Source organism: Xenopus laevis, chromosome 9_10S (assembly GCF_017654675.1).
Source record: "Xenopus laevis strain J_2021 chromosome 9_10S, Xenopus_laevis_v10.1, whole genome shotgun sequence".
In the NCBI taxonomy this organism is placed as follows: domain Eukaryota; kingdom Metazoa; phylum Chordata; class Amphibia; order Anura; family Pipidae; genus Xenopus; species Xenopus laevis.
The window spans coordinates 48,049,235-48,064,159 of record NC_054388.1 but is presented as its reverse complement, the minus strand read 5'-3'; positions in this window follow the sequence as shown (position 1 = coordinate 48,064,159).

Genomic DNA, 14,925 nt, shown 5'->3' with positions numbered 1-14,925 from the left:
TACACTGGGAGCCAGACCAGCAATACCCACCTGATTCTCTGCTCCTCGAGGAAACTCCTCAATCACAATTGTGCACTTCTCTGAGTTAAATGAATGACACAAATGTGTAATGAGACTTTTCCACTCAGGTTTCAACTTGTCTTCAACAGTTACTTGCTTACAGACTAACTCACGTCACATCTGTTCTTCTGCCTCTGACAGATCCTCCATGGAGAATCCAGTCAGTGTGACTGATATATTCTCAGTCTTAAACATTGCATTTATATTGTGCCGTGTGAGGAGAAACAGGACAACTCATCATTATCAGTAAACCCCAAGAAATGCATGATATGGGGATCCAGTGGGATGGGTTTAGATTTCAGTTGATGTGTTCCTTTGAATATTTCACATTTGGCAGAGAGAACTTCTTCGGTGACTCCATAGAGCTTGCGGTTTCTGGTTGGCACATCATACTCAAATTTGAGATCTGGAAACTGTGCCTGGATGTTGTTTACATGGCCACTTTTTAGGGATGCACCAAATCCACTATTTTGGATTCCGCCGAACCCCCCAATCCTTCACTAAAGATAATTAAATCTTTGAGACAATATGGATCTGGGAATGGAGAGTTTAATGACTGGAGACATTTGGATCTGGCCATGTGACTTCACAATTTGTTTCCATCATTTTCTTGTCTATTTCATCTTTAATCTGTGGCTCTCCCAGTATAAATTCCAGTATATATGGACTGATCAGGACCTCCATACACTGATATTTGCTTCTTCCCATACACATGCTGCTTCCCCAAGACTCTCTTTGCATCTAAAAGTAAATACATAAATATATAACAAAAGTATGTAAAACATTTTTTCCAGTTTTTATTTTAGCATAAATTCTCATGAAAGCTGCACTTTTGTTTAAGCAAAGCAGCATTTCTGGCAGTAAAGTGTAGGAAAAAGAACAGAGTAGAGCAGAGAGTAGAGTACAGGAGGAGGTAAAGTAGAGTGTCATTTAGGTCCATTGAATAACAGATTCAGCTGTCATATTAAAATGTTTAATATTTATGTACAAATGCTTATGCAACTACTTAAAAGAAGTCTGTAAATACCTAAAAGAACAAATATTATGAGGTTCCATTGTATTTTGTAGTTGTCTGCATTCATAAGTAGTTGTTCCTAGAAACACGCTTTTCTATGCCTACTACTCACTCACTTATCCTCTCTAAAATCCATGTAAAATACAGCTACACGACTCATTCACCTCATTCATTAAAGCACCTCTGCTGCAACGACCAATATATTCTCACATCAAATATAACCTCCACACACTCACCTACAAACCTCCCAAGCCCCCTGTCCCAGCTGCAACCCCCCCCGGCCCCCAACACAACTGCAACCGGTCACTTTTCCCTGCTCAACTGCAACCCCACCCTTCAGTGGGAACCGCACAAGGTTTTAGGTTGGAAGGGAGTCTAGGCCAGCAAGGGCCACAGCTCACCACATTATTCCCAGTTCCCAGTAATATTTACATCACCGATCAGGACAACCTCACTGACCTTACCGTAAAGAACCTACACTGCTTTAAAGGAGAAGAAATGTAAATTACACTTGGGGGTGCCAAAAGTTAGGCACCCCAAGTGATTGTATTTACTTACCTGACACCCTGGGGCCACTGCTCCGATCAGCAGAAACCTGCACTGACCCCTAGGTTCTACCAGCGAGCATCATGGAGCGATCATCTTGTTCACTTCTTCTCTTTTCAAATTTCCCGGGGCAGACACTTAAAGGAGAAGCAAACCCTAAAGTTAAAAAAACCCTACCCTACATAAACCCCCCTCCTTCCCCAGCCTAAGTGTTACCCTGGGCAAATGCCCCTAACTTTTTACTTACTCCTCAGTGCAGAGTCAGGGATCGGAGTTCACGGGTGCCATTTCAGCTGCTTCTGTAATCTTTGGAATGAGACCAGCACTTCTGCAATTTTCGTGAGTTTTGGCGCATGCGCAGTTGTCGCGGGACAGAATTGCTCCAACTGTGCATGTGCCGCTATGCCAGTCTCATTCCGAAGATTACCGAAGAGAAGAAGATGTGGTGTGGTGCTCACTGAAAGAACTCCAGGCTGGTGCAGGTTTCTACTGATAGGAGTACTGGCCCGGGGTTACCTCTCTTTAAATTAAAGTTTCGTTTAGCAATTTAGTTTAAGGGATGTGCTCTGATTCTTTGATCTTTACTGAGGGAAAAGAGACCCCCTCAATCTGTCTATAATGTCCTTGAATGTACTTGTAAAGAGTAATTATGTTCCCTCTCCAGAGAAAGCAACCCCAACCTTGACAGCCTTTGCTTTGCACTGCATACTCATGGTGACCTGTACCAGGGAAAATTGTGGTGTCATCCCTCAGGTTAATGCCCTTTTTATATAAGACAATACTTTATTTGCTTTAGTAGCCACTGAGTGATACTGCCTAGAATTACACAGCTTGTTATCCAGAAATACCCCCAAATCCTCCTCCGTTACGGATACCCACAATACACTACCATTTAGTGTTTAACTCAGTTTTATGATATTTTTTAGCAAAGTGCATAACCTTGCATTTATCAACATTAAACCTCATTTTCCAGTTTTCCAATTTAGTCCGATCTCATTGCAAAATGGCAGCATCCTGCATGGAACTTCGTTTTGCACAATTTAGTTTTATGAACCAAAATAGAAACAGTACTTCTTATGGCCAGCTCCAGGCAGTGTCAGACTGGGACACCAGGGGCCCACCAAAAAACCTAGACCAGGGGCCCACTCTCACTACTATTATTCTTCCTCTCCTCACTTTATAGTTAAAGTCAAAACTAGATTTTACGTTTTCCAGAGGACAGGCAAAAAAATGAAATTGTAAATTCATTATTTATTTTTAATATGAAGATATTAAAGGATGTACTGTTAATATGAATAAATTTTGTTACAACAGCACCACCTGTGGGTCATTTTCTGAACATTCTGACCACCAAATAGTCATGAAAGTTGTCAGGAGAAAGAAAGAAGCTGCTCTGATGTTGCTACTGGGCAGATAAAAAAGCCTCAAATCTTTCCTAACCAGAAGAGCAGCCCATCCCTTAATTTCTTGGAATTAAAAAAAAATGACTGTACATTGCAAAAGTGCATAGAATGGCACCCATGTCAATTTATCAGTGAAATGTTGCAAAGAATGCATACTGGAAATGTGCTTAGAATTACATGTTACAAAAAATAAATTGCCTCCTTAAGTGAATGATTGGCTTTTACTTCGGTTTGAGTCTTGCCTTCCATAATAAACATTTCTCTATTTACTTGTGTCTTTTCCTACCCACTCCTCACCATCTCTCTTTACTCTCCCTATGGCTCCTTTCTGTTCCACCCTTTCATTTTAGTTGCCTTTTTTCCTTATTACCATGTATCTTATTTTTCTCCCCCCCCCCCCCCATTTATCTCTCCTATCACAGAGCCCAAGCAGATCTTCCTGTGCCTGAGTTTAATGTTGCTCTGGGTTTCTGTGTTTCTGTGTTTCTGTGTAAATGGGGTGATAGTCCAATGGTGGTGTATTAACCTGGAAAAATGACCATGGTCACAGCAGACATGAAACTCTTCAATGTTGTTCAATAATTGCCCAATTTGCACTTATGTACATTAAATATTTTATTTAATTTTAGTTTCATTGTATTTCCATCCCCCAGAAAGGGAGTACCCCTATATGTGTTTGTATATGTGAGTGTGTAATTGTAGGCCTCTGTTGGTCTGTGTGAAAATCGTTTAAACCTCTGGCTGCAGCTGATTTAGGTCTTGCAACCCTGGGGTGACTGATGGGACTTGCAACCCTTGGGTGGGACTTAACACTGCTGGACAATGGCACTTTTGCGCACTTTTGCTGTTTTTTCCATTTTGACCTTTTACCCAAGCCTGTTGGGTATTGTTGGTGAAGAATGTTTTATAATCAGACCAATAGGCTGGGGCTACACAAAGCCTCTTTTTATAATTTTGCTTATTTTTGCTATTTATTATTTTATTCCCATGTAGTCATGATGGCACTTGTTTTTTTTAGCAATGTTTAGGATCTGAATAACACACACAAACTTAAGTGCAGTGTGGGCACCAATATACAATGTTACTGATATATATGGGGGCAAATGGGCTCGGGTGTCCACCAACAAATTCGTAACATATATACACAACAGAAAGGGGACTTATCCCCCTGCCCGTGTGAACCCAAATTGCTGAATTTTAAATAAATACTCCTAGATGTGAAATAAAAGGAAATATTTATTTAACACTATGCCAATATCAAATTAAAACCAATTAAAATAAAACTAAGCAGCGCTGCATGTGCAAAAGGGATCCCTTGCTATAGTCTATATGTATACAACAATATAGATGGCAATTATATGCTGTAGTATGAAATAGCGTATTTAAGATTAGACCGGAGCGCTCCAGTAATGGACGATAATCTCAGTTTTTGAGAAAGTAAGTAGTCTCAGACAATCCGGTATTAATATTCAATCAGTTGTAGCCAAGACATGATGTTAATACATCCCCAGGTCTGAGGCATGCCAAAATCGCCAATTTTGTGAGAGGCACCCCCTATGGAACAAGTCTCCTCGAGATGTAGGTGTACTACACCATTAAATGTTAAGGGGGATGCACCTTCAGTGTAAGACAAAACCTTCACGGAGAACCCAATCGTGTGTGGGTGGACGCGGTCATTTGGATTTGCCAAAGAGGCGGGCAGGCCATCCCCTAAGTAGCGTGTCAATAGGGTATTGGTTTCTCCCAACATGGCCCGCTCAATTAAAATGTAAAAGTATTACCGACCAAGCGAAAGTCCATGAGCGGCCCCACTGTGACTCCTTGAGATGGCGTGTGGTGGCGTCTCCACTGCCGCTCCGTATGGATTACCCGCGACAGTCCTTGCACTTCAGACCTGCAGGAGGGGATCCCCACATACACAGCATAAGCTGCACCTCGACAGCCGTTTCGCCACAAACATGGCTTTGTCAAGAGGGGGAGCCGCAGTAGAGACGCCACCACACGCCATCTCACGGAGTCACAGTGGGGCCGCTCATGGACTTTCGCTTGGTCTGATTGGACCAGACCTGCTTCCTGGCCTTGCTGCTCCTGACCTCCTTCTCCACCTCCAGCTGCGGCAAAAACAAGTATGTGCATGCTTGCAGGGGGGCTGAAGAGGGGTTGTGGCAGCGGGCAGGGGGGCTTTGCAGCAGACACAAGGCCCCCTGAGACAGCAGTCCGATGGGCCCCCCAAATCCAACCCTGTATGTAACCTTAGGCTCCTTTTGCCCCTGACACCCAGCCATGCCAATGACTCATATGATGTTGGGGTCTCTTCACAGGTCCACTTGTGTTCCCAAACTTTTATATGCCTTTGGGTTGCAGGGGAAGAATAAGGGGGGCACCATAGCCTTGCTGTGAAGGGGCCCTGAAAACCCTTGCCTCCTTCAAGTCTCCAAGGGCTTGAAGGATAAAGGCAGATCAGAAGATTCCAGATTACTTTGTGCCTTTTGGCTGGGTGACCCTGGAGTTTTACAGAGAAAGAAAGAGGCTGCTCTGATGTTGCTACTGGGCAGATAAAAAAGCCTCAAATCTTTCCTAACCAGAAGAGCATCAGAGCAGCCCATCCCTTAATTTCTTGGAATTAAAAAAAATGACTGTACATTGCAAAAGTGCATAGAATGGCACCCATGTCAATTTATCATTGAAATGTTGCAAAGAATGCATACTGGAAATGTGCTTAGAATTACATGTTCCAAAAATAAATTGCCTCCTTAAGTGAATGATTGGCTTTTACTTTGGTTTGAGTCTTGCCTTCCATAATAAACATTTCTCTATTTCTCTACTTGTTTCTTTTCTTACCCACTCCTCACCATCTCTCTTTACTCTCCCCTATGGCTCCTTTCTGTTCCACCCTTTCATTTTTGTTGCCTTTTTTCCTTATTGCCATGTGTCTTATTTTTCTCCCCCCCCCCTCATTTATCTCTCCTATCACAGAGCCCAAGCAGATCTTCCTGTGCCTGAGTTTAATGTTGCTCTGGGTTTCTGTGTTTCTGTGTAAATGGGGTGACAGTCCAACTATATTAACCTGGAAAAATGACCATGGTCACAACAGACATGAAACTCTTCAATGTGGTTTAGTAATTGCCCAATTTGCACTTATGTACATTAAAGATTTTATTTAATTTTAGTTTCATTGTATTTCCATCCCCCAGAAAGGGAGTACCCCTATATGTGTTTGTATATGTGAGTGTGTAATTGTAGGCCTCTGTTGGTCTGTGTGAAAATAGTTTAAACCTCTGGCTGCAGCTGATTTAGGTCTTGCAACCCTGGGGTGACTGATGGGACTTGCAACCCTGGGGTGGGAATTGACACTGCCGGACAATGGCACTTTTGCAGTTTTTTCTCCGTTTTGAAATTTTAACCAAGCCTGTTGGGTATTGTTGGTGAGGAAATTTTTATAATCAGACCAATAGGCTGGGGCTACACAAAGCCTCTTTTCATAATTTTGCTTATTTTTGCTATTTATTCTTTATTCCCATGTAGTCACAATGGCACTTGTTTTTTTTTATCAATGTTTAGGATCTGGTGCAATAGACCTCTGGGTCACATTCACTGATCTACCGAGGACATCTCTGTGTTTAGCCAGGGTCAGACTGGGCTAGGCGGGACACCGGGAAAAAAACCCGGTGGGCCCTGATTCTTGTGGGCCTCGCTGGACCAGACCCGCTTCCTGGCGTTGCTGCTCTGACCTCCTTCTCCAGCTCCAGCAAAAAAAAGTATGTGCATGCTTGCAGGGGGGCTGAAGAGGTGTAGCGGCTGTGGGCAGGGGGGCTTTGCAGCAGAGACAAGGCCCCCTGAGACAGCAGTCCGATGGGCCCCCCAAATCCAACCCTGTGTGTAACCCTCAGGCTCCTTTTGCCCCTGACACCCAGCCATGCCAAGGACTCATATGATGTTGGGACCTCTTCACAGGTCCACTTGTGTTCCCAAACTTTTATATGCCATTGGGTTGCAGGGGAAGAATAAAGGGGCACCATAGCCTTGCTGTGAAGTGGCTCTGAAAACCCTTGCCTCCTTCAAGCCTCCAGCCTTAGTCTTTGGATGAAGGCAGGTCAGAAGATTCCAGATTACATTGTGCCTTTTGGCCGGGTGACCCTGGAGTTTTACAGAAGTCACTGCGCTCTTGTTGCACTTTTGTACTTTTTTGCACTTGGGTGAAAGAAGCACCTCGGGCTTCAATAAAAAAAATGACCCACACATAATATTGGCACTACGACAATGTGTTGCACCTTGCACATCTGTGTGCTAATGTAAACTTGTCCACAGTAATGTTTGGTATGTTAAAACACCATAGTGGCAACTGTTGTGCAAAGTGCACTTCTATAGGCAAAAAGTAGCCCTGAATGTAAGTCTTGCCCTAGGACTGAATTTACTGAATCATCCACAAATATAAGGGGATCAGTAAAAGCCTATGAAAGTCCCATGTTCTTTCTATGGATTTTGCACATAATTTGCATCAAAGAATCATTCTGGGAAATTGGCACATTGCCCATTAACTGGATGGCGGGTGCCAGTTTTCAATTTATGTCTTGGGTGTGGTAGTCAATTTGCCTCTGAACCAGGCCCGGATTGGCAATCTGTGGGTTCTTGCAATTGCCAAAAGGGCTGCTGTATGGATCCATAGAAAGTTACCATAGAGTGGGCTGGTAGGGGGCTGTTTGGGCCTCTGCGTACTTGGAATAGCAGGGCCTATTTTGACTCCCAGTCCAGGCCTGCTCTGAACTGTACTGACTGCATTTTCTCTATGAGGATGAAATATGTTGTCTTACACTGAAACCTAGGGATGGGCCAGGTCAGCTTGTCCTTTGCTTCATTTCTTAATTTCTTCATTATTTCAGAAAAGATAATCACACTCCAGTATGAACCCAATGAGGAGATAATCTTGGGGCGCACATCTGTATTCTGAATAGAGTTTCATCTTCCCTGCATAAGTCACTAATGCATTCTGAACGATGCATTGGGAAAGAAAAATGTATGTATTCTGCTTGGATTAGGTAATGCCTTCAATCTATTCTATTTATGCAGTGATTTTACAGGCATGTCTGGGGTTAGTGAAGTGCTTATTGGGCATTTAATTTTTTTGGCAACTCAGAGGTTAATGGAGTACTCATTGGCCATTTTTGCAGTGATCTTACTGTAATGAAATGCAGGCCAGGCCCTTATTGTTCCGTGGGATGCTTAGAACCCCAATACGAAAGAAATGAGGAAGCAAATGTCTGTGTTTGGGTGCACTTTGCGCTTCTGACGCTGCCATTTGAAATATGGAAACAATATCTGCTGGAATATATGACTCTGTTAGCCAGAAGTTTGATTCATTTGTACTCTGAGGGTATGCTCTCCCCCCCCCCCAGGTTTGTTTGCAGGGCCTCCTCTTAAACTCTAGGCACACCACTGATAATGAGCTTTGAGAAGAGGGTTAGTTTGGAAGTTTGTGTGATGCAAGGTGGTACAGCATCCCACGTGGCATTAGGGAGAAAGAATTTTATATTTTATGCACCACTTGACTGGGAGCCAGGAGAGCGAGCTTAGTAATGAAGGGGATGGGAGAGAATATTTGTAAGGTGGTGGAGAGAGATTTAGACGCAGGACAGATGATGAGGGTAGCAGCAGTAATAATGGAATGCAGTGGGTGGAGATTCTGGGAGACCAGCCAGTAATAGGGGACAGTAATATATCCGAGAGAGTATGAGAAAATGGACAAGTGCTTAACAGTAGGGGGACAGAGAAAGGAACCTATTTTTGTGATGTTCCTACAAAGAAGCAGAATATTCTGGTTATGGAGAAAGTGAGGGAAGAGACTAAATGGCAAGTAAACAACTTACTTGGGAAACTGGACTGGATATTGTTAACTGAAGTTTTAAATAGGGACGGGGTCGCAGTTAGTTAAGAATTAAGATTTTATGGCAGTGAGGTAATGCATGATTTTGCCTTAAAGGAACAGTAACACCAAAAAATGAAAGTGTTTTAGAGTAATGAAAATATCATGTAGTGTTGCCCTGCACTGGTATAATGGATCCGTTTGCTTCAGAAACACTACTATAGTTCCTATAAACTAGTGATGTGTGACTATTTTGGATTCCCAAATCCTTTGGGAAAGATTCGGCCGAACCCCGAATCCTTTGGGAAAGATTCGGCCGAATACAGAACCGAATCCGATGCAATTAGGGGTGGGAAGGGGAAAACATTTTTTACTTCCTTGTTTTGTTACAAAAAGTCACGTGATTTCCCTCCCTGCCCATAATTTGCATATACAAATTAGGATTCGGTTCAGCCGGGCAGAAAGATTCGGCTGAATCTGAATCCTGCTGAAAAAGGTCGAATCCTGAACCGAATCCTGGTTTTGGTGCATCCCTAATATAAAGAAGCTACTGTGTAGCAATGGCAGTAATTGAAAAAAGGCTATATGTTCTACAGATCTTATTAGATCTTATCTGCTGTGTAAACTGTCCCATTGCTACACAGCAGCTTATTTATATGAACAAAAGTAGTGTTTCTGAAGTAAAGCAGTTTTACCAATGAAGGGCAACACTGCACTATATTTTTATTACTTGCATTTTTTTATGTTACTGTACCTTTAATAGCAGGGCTGAGACCGATAGACCGTTTGTCAGACTGTTTTGAGTACACCGACTGGAACATGTTCAAAGAGGTTGCGACTGTTAAGCATAATAGAAATTTGGAAGAGTTCACATCAACTGTTATGTGCTACATCACCAAGTGCATAGAAGATTTCCAAGACCATCACTATACGTCCCAATCAGAAACAGTGGTTGTCTGCTGAGGTACGTGAACTGCTGAGGTCTCGGAACCTTGCCTTCAGATCAGGTGATAAGGCAGCTCTAACAACGGCAAGGGCAAAACTGTCCAAGGCCATCAAGGCAGCCAAATGTGCATATAGTCATAGGTTACATAGCCAATTTCAAGACAGCGGGAACGCCAGGCGCATGTGGCAAGACGTTCAGGCTATCACCAACTACAGGATGACAACACCAGTCTGTGATGATGATGCCTCCCTTCCAGATATGCTTAATACATTTTACGACTGGTTCGACGAAATGAACAACACGAAGGTGTCGAAGAGAAGACCATACCCCCACACAACGACCAGGTCTAACCAAGACTGATGTGTGGAACACTCTCCGCAGAGTCAACCCACGTAACGCTGCTGGACCAGACAATATCCCTGGAAGAGTGCTCAGAGAATGTGCAGACCAGCAGGCAGATATTCTAACCAACATCTTCAACATCTCCCTGAGCACCGCTGTTGTTCCGAGGTGCTTCAAGGAGTCCATCATCATTTCTGTGCCAAAGAAGTCCCACGTGTCCGGCCTAAATGACTATCGTCCTATCGCACTAACATCCACTATAATGAAGTGCTTTGAGAGGCTGGTCATGAGACACATCAAAATCCTGCTCTCACCATCTCTGGATCCACTGCAGTTCGCCTACCGTTCCAATCGCTCAACGGACAATGCCATCGCCACTACCCTGCACTTAGCCACCTAGACAATAAAGACACATATGTACGTATCCTCTTCATAGACTTCAGCTCAGCATTCAATACAATCAATCCTCAGCACTTGTCTGTTAAGTTGAGCATGCTGGGCCTGAACATCTCTATCTGCAACTGGATCCTGGACTTCCTGACCAAGAGACCTCAGGTAGTCCGAATGGGAAAAAACACCTCCAGTACCATCACACTGAGCTTGGGAGCTCCCCAAGGTTGTGTGCTTAGTCCACTGCTATTCACACTGCTGACTCATGACTGTGAGGCAAGTCATGGATCCAATCACATCATCAAGTTGCTGATGATACAACCATAGTAGGTCTCATCAGCAAGAACAACGAGTCAGCATATAGACAAGAGGTGAAATGGCTAATGGACTGGTGCAAAATCAACAATCTGTCTATGAATACAAACAAAACAAAGGAAATAGTTGTTGACTTCAGGAGAACACGTGGGGATCATTCTCCACTGTACATTGACGGATCTCTGGTGGAAATTGTCAAGAGCACCAAATTCCCTGGGGTACATCGGGCAGAGAACCTCTTCTGGTCCCTTAACACCAGCTCTATAGTGAAGAAAGCACAGCAGCGTCTCTACTTTCTGCGAAAGCTGAAAAAAGCCCACCTTCCACCACCCATTCTCACTATCTTCTACAGAGGGTCTATTGAAAGCATTTTATGCAGCTGCATCACTACCTGGTATGGAAACTGCTCTGTATCAGATCGCAAGATCCTGCAGCGGGTGGTGAGGACAGCAGAAAAGATCATTGGGGTCTCGCTTCCTGCCATTATGGATATTTACCACACCCGCTGTCTCCAGAAGGCTACCAGCATTGTCAGGGATAGCACCCACCCTGCACATGATCTCTTTACCCTCTTGCCATCCTGTAAAAGATACCGCAGTATTCGAGCATTGATGAATGCGAAACAGTCTATTTCCACACGCCATCAGGTATCTCAACTCCCAAGGACTGAACTGAATATATTCATAAGGAACTGAAATGTCCACTTTGCCCAGCATGACCGTGTACTAGAGTTGTTGTATAGCACCGGGGGGTACTGGAGGAACGTCATTTTGTTTCTACTATGTACTGTATTTACTGTATATGGCTGAAATGAAAATAAAATCCACTTGACTTGAGATCAAGGTGTGTAGTATAAAGGTGGTAGGAGATGTAATAAGGTCACAAAGAGCTACAAGAGAAAGCAGAATTTGCCCTAAAGACAAATCCTTGGGCCACTACAATAGATACATTAACTGGTGTAATAAGTTATTGTTAGAAATTTTTACACTGAAGGTGTATATATAGAAAGGGGAAGAGAACGAGGACAAAGTAGAACTACTAGGGTGGCAAAAAGCTACTTCAAAAGCTGAATTTCTGTTTTTTTAATTAAAATTTTAAGCAAAGAGTGGGGGAAGCAGCAGCCTTGAGCTGGTTTGTTAATTTTAAATACTAACTGTTAGAGCTGAATTGTCAGATATACAGGTAGAAACAGTAGAATTCTTCCTGTATCTGACGATTCAGCACTAACAGTGGCCAGAATGACATAAGAAGAGAAGGAATAGAAATAGTTTGTAAATTTCTCAGAGCTGGGCCTAGTAGTATTGTATAGGAGTTGCACTTGAAAGTTGTGTATAGGTATTGTACATTGGAAGTGTCTGTCAGAGGTGAGTATGGGAGGTGTCTATTTGGGATGTGTAAGGGTAGATGTGTGAATGGTAGGGATCAATATACAACCAGATCCTATGGTAATGTTACTAAAACAGGTTTCCATTGTGATCATAAATCTAAACCTTAGGAAGCATGAATTCATTGAATATGAGACAAGATTACCACTTCCCACGGTGGGTCCGGGTACTCATGCCCCAGACCTTCAGCAAAGGGGAGAAACACACGAAACTTGGATTGTAGGCAGGCACCGCTCCGGAACACCAAGATCATAAAAGTCAGTAGAATCCAGGAGCCGAAATTTTAAATAATACAAAAATTCTTTATGTTATATTATGTAGCAAAGATAAAAGCCTTACGAATTTTGTGTCTTCTTAATCATAGAGCCTACACAAACACCACACAGGTATCAACCTATTAAAATATGCAATGCAAATCTCATTCCTGGTTTATGTATGTTATGCATGTACTTCTTTTAATCAAATTGAACTGTTAAAAAAGAAATGTGTGGATGGGCGTTAGTATAAAAAGGTTTGTAAGGAGGTATGCAACGTTTGTTTTTGACCTTTTGCACTTTGCCCCACAGGTGTAGCACCCTGATGTGCAGCTCTTTGCACTTGTACAATGTCACTGTGTCAGCAAATCTCTTTTTTTGGAAATACTTTATTAGCAGCTTCCCAATTCCTTGTGGTATTCTGCATTGATTCCAACCTGCACCCACGAATACACATTACAGAAACTCACCATCCTTCCTTACTTGGATGCAGCAATGGCAAAGTCCATGTTAAATAAGTACTGTGAGGATACTCACGTCGCGTCCAATCTCACTCCCATTTCCATCTTCTGCGTTCTTTTCAGCACACGTGCACAAATCGCACACCGTCTGTTTAGATGCAGGGATGTTTTGGTGCCTGTGTCAAAATATCAGTGACGGAACGCTGCGTCCTGACGCACCCCCTCCATTTCTAAGGCCAATTCTGCCTATTTAAGGAATGAATGGCCTTGTTCAATGCATGGTTTTTGGGTTGTTTCCTAAGACCCAGCCTGATTTACTTCGGCGTTTTCCTGTTATGACCCCTGCCTGCCTACTGACTTTGTTGAGTTCCACCTGCCTTTCTCTATGTTTATCCACCTCCCCAGGGTTAGAGCTGCTATAGAACTGCTAACAAGTCGTTGATGTACTTGTCAGGCTTACTGGTGGGATCCAGCAAGGAAGGAGCAACAGTCTCAGAAGAAGGCGACCCACAATCACCTCACACAGCACAGAACCCACCTGCAGTGTGGACAGGACACCCGTGAAGTGGAGACTCTAACTATGAAACGCCACAGTCTGCCTCTGACCTGCTGACCACACTCTTGTCTGAACCATTGGTACCTCACTCCTTTTAGTCTCACCCATCAGACATTTAAATTATATACATGGTGATCAAATGGTGTATATACTTAGCTGAACTCAAATCCTGATCCAAAAATGTATTCCCCCAAAAATATTGGATAAATGTTGGTATGGGAAATACAGGAATGGTTTTCCCCATACAGTCCATTTGAAAAATGTATACATTTGCTTTATCAAGAAACCTAATGGGAACAGAGCAGCAAAAGACCCACATTGCTATTACTTAGTATCTGTTACTTTTATATCTAAATGCCTGTTTAGTTGCACAATACTCCGAATTATGTATCAGTCTCATATACAGAAATCCCCAAGTCCAAAGCATTCTGGATAGTAGATCTGGTACCTGTTTAACAACACCGCTAAAACCTCCGTTTTGTATTTAAATTTTGCTGCTCTGTGGCAATAATGAATGAATTACTTGCCTTGCCTTTAGAGTTAGCTGTTACTTGGAATGGGGAGTAGAAATTAAACTTATATTAAAATGACTGTACGTTAGTGGTGCAAAATTAATGAGATTCCATGGGGTAATACCCCTGGAGGCCTGAATCCAGACACCAGCCTGCATTAGCTGCACTTTATTGCATCAAGCCTACACACAGACTGTACTGAGATGCAATCGGATTGCATGTAGTTAAATACATGTTGCTTTAAGTGCCTCCACACCTAGTTGGTATTGAAGAAGCAGGAAAGCTCTCACTGTTACATTTGCTTTCAGTTTCCTGTAAGAGAACAAACAAGGGACTGACTTAGGGTTTCCTGGAAGGAAAGGGAGGGGTTATATGGCCACACAGGGCCCTGTACGTACTTACTGTCCTATGGTGCAGAAGTCTTTAAATAAGCACTAGGGGCACACTCATTTTTTCAAGGGATTTTTTGCAGCCAAAGTAAGTTTTGCAGCCAAATGAGATCCCCCCAGCACCAATACAATCTAATTACTAAGTTATTACTCCAACTAAACAGGAGTCGGTCTCTGCTGTGAGAAAGAAAACTGATGCAAAATTGCAGGAAGAGGAGCTTGGGCCCCATTTGGTATACTGGAGTGTGAGGGGCCTCATAAAAAGGGCATGTTTAATCTATTGAATTTTGGTCCCTGATTGTCCGTAATCAAAGACAAGAACAGACAACAGGGTTCAGATCAGACAGTAACAACTCCTGGACACAATATTTAGCATTTATTATAAACCAGGTCATACTGTTACTACTAGTATAAGCAAAAATAGAGCCAGCACTCACAGATTAACTACAAAAAGTTTTATTCCACAACATGTTTCTGGCAAAGCCCTTTTT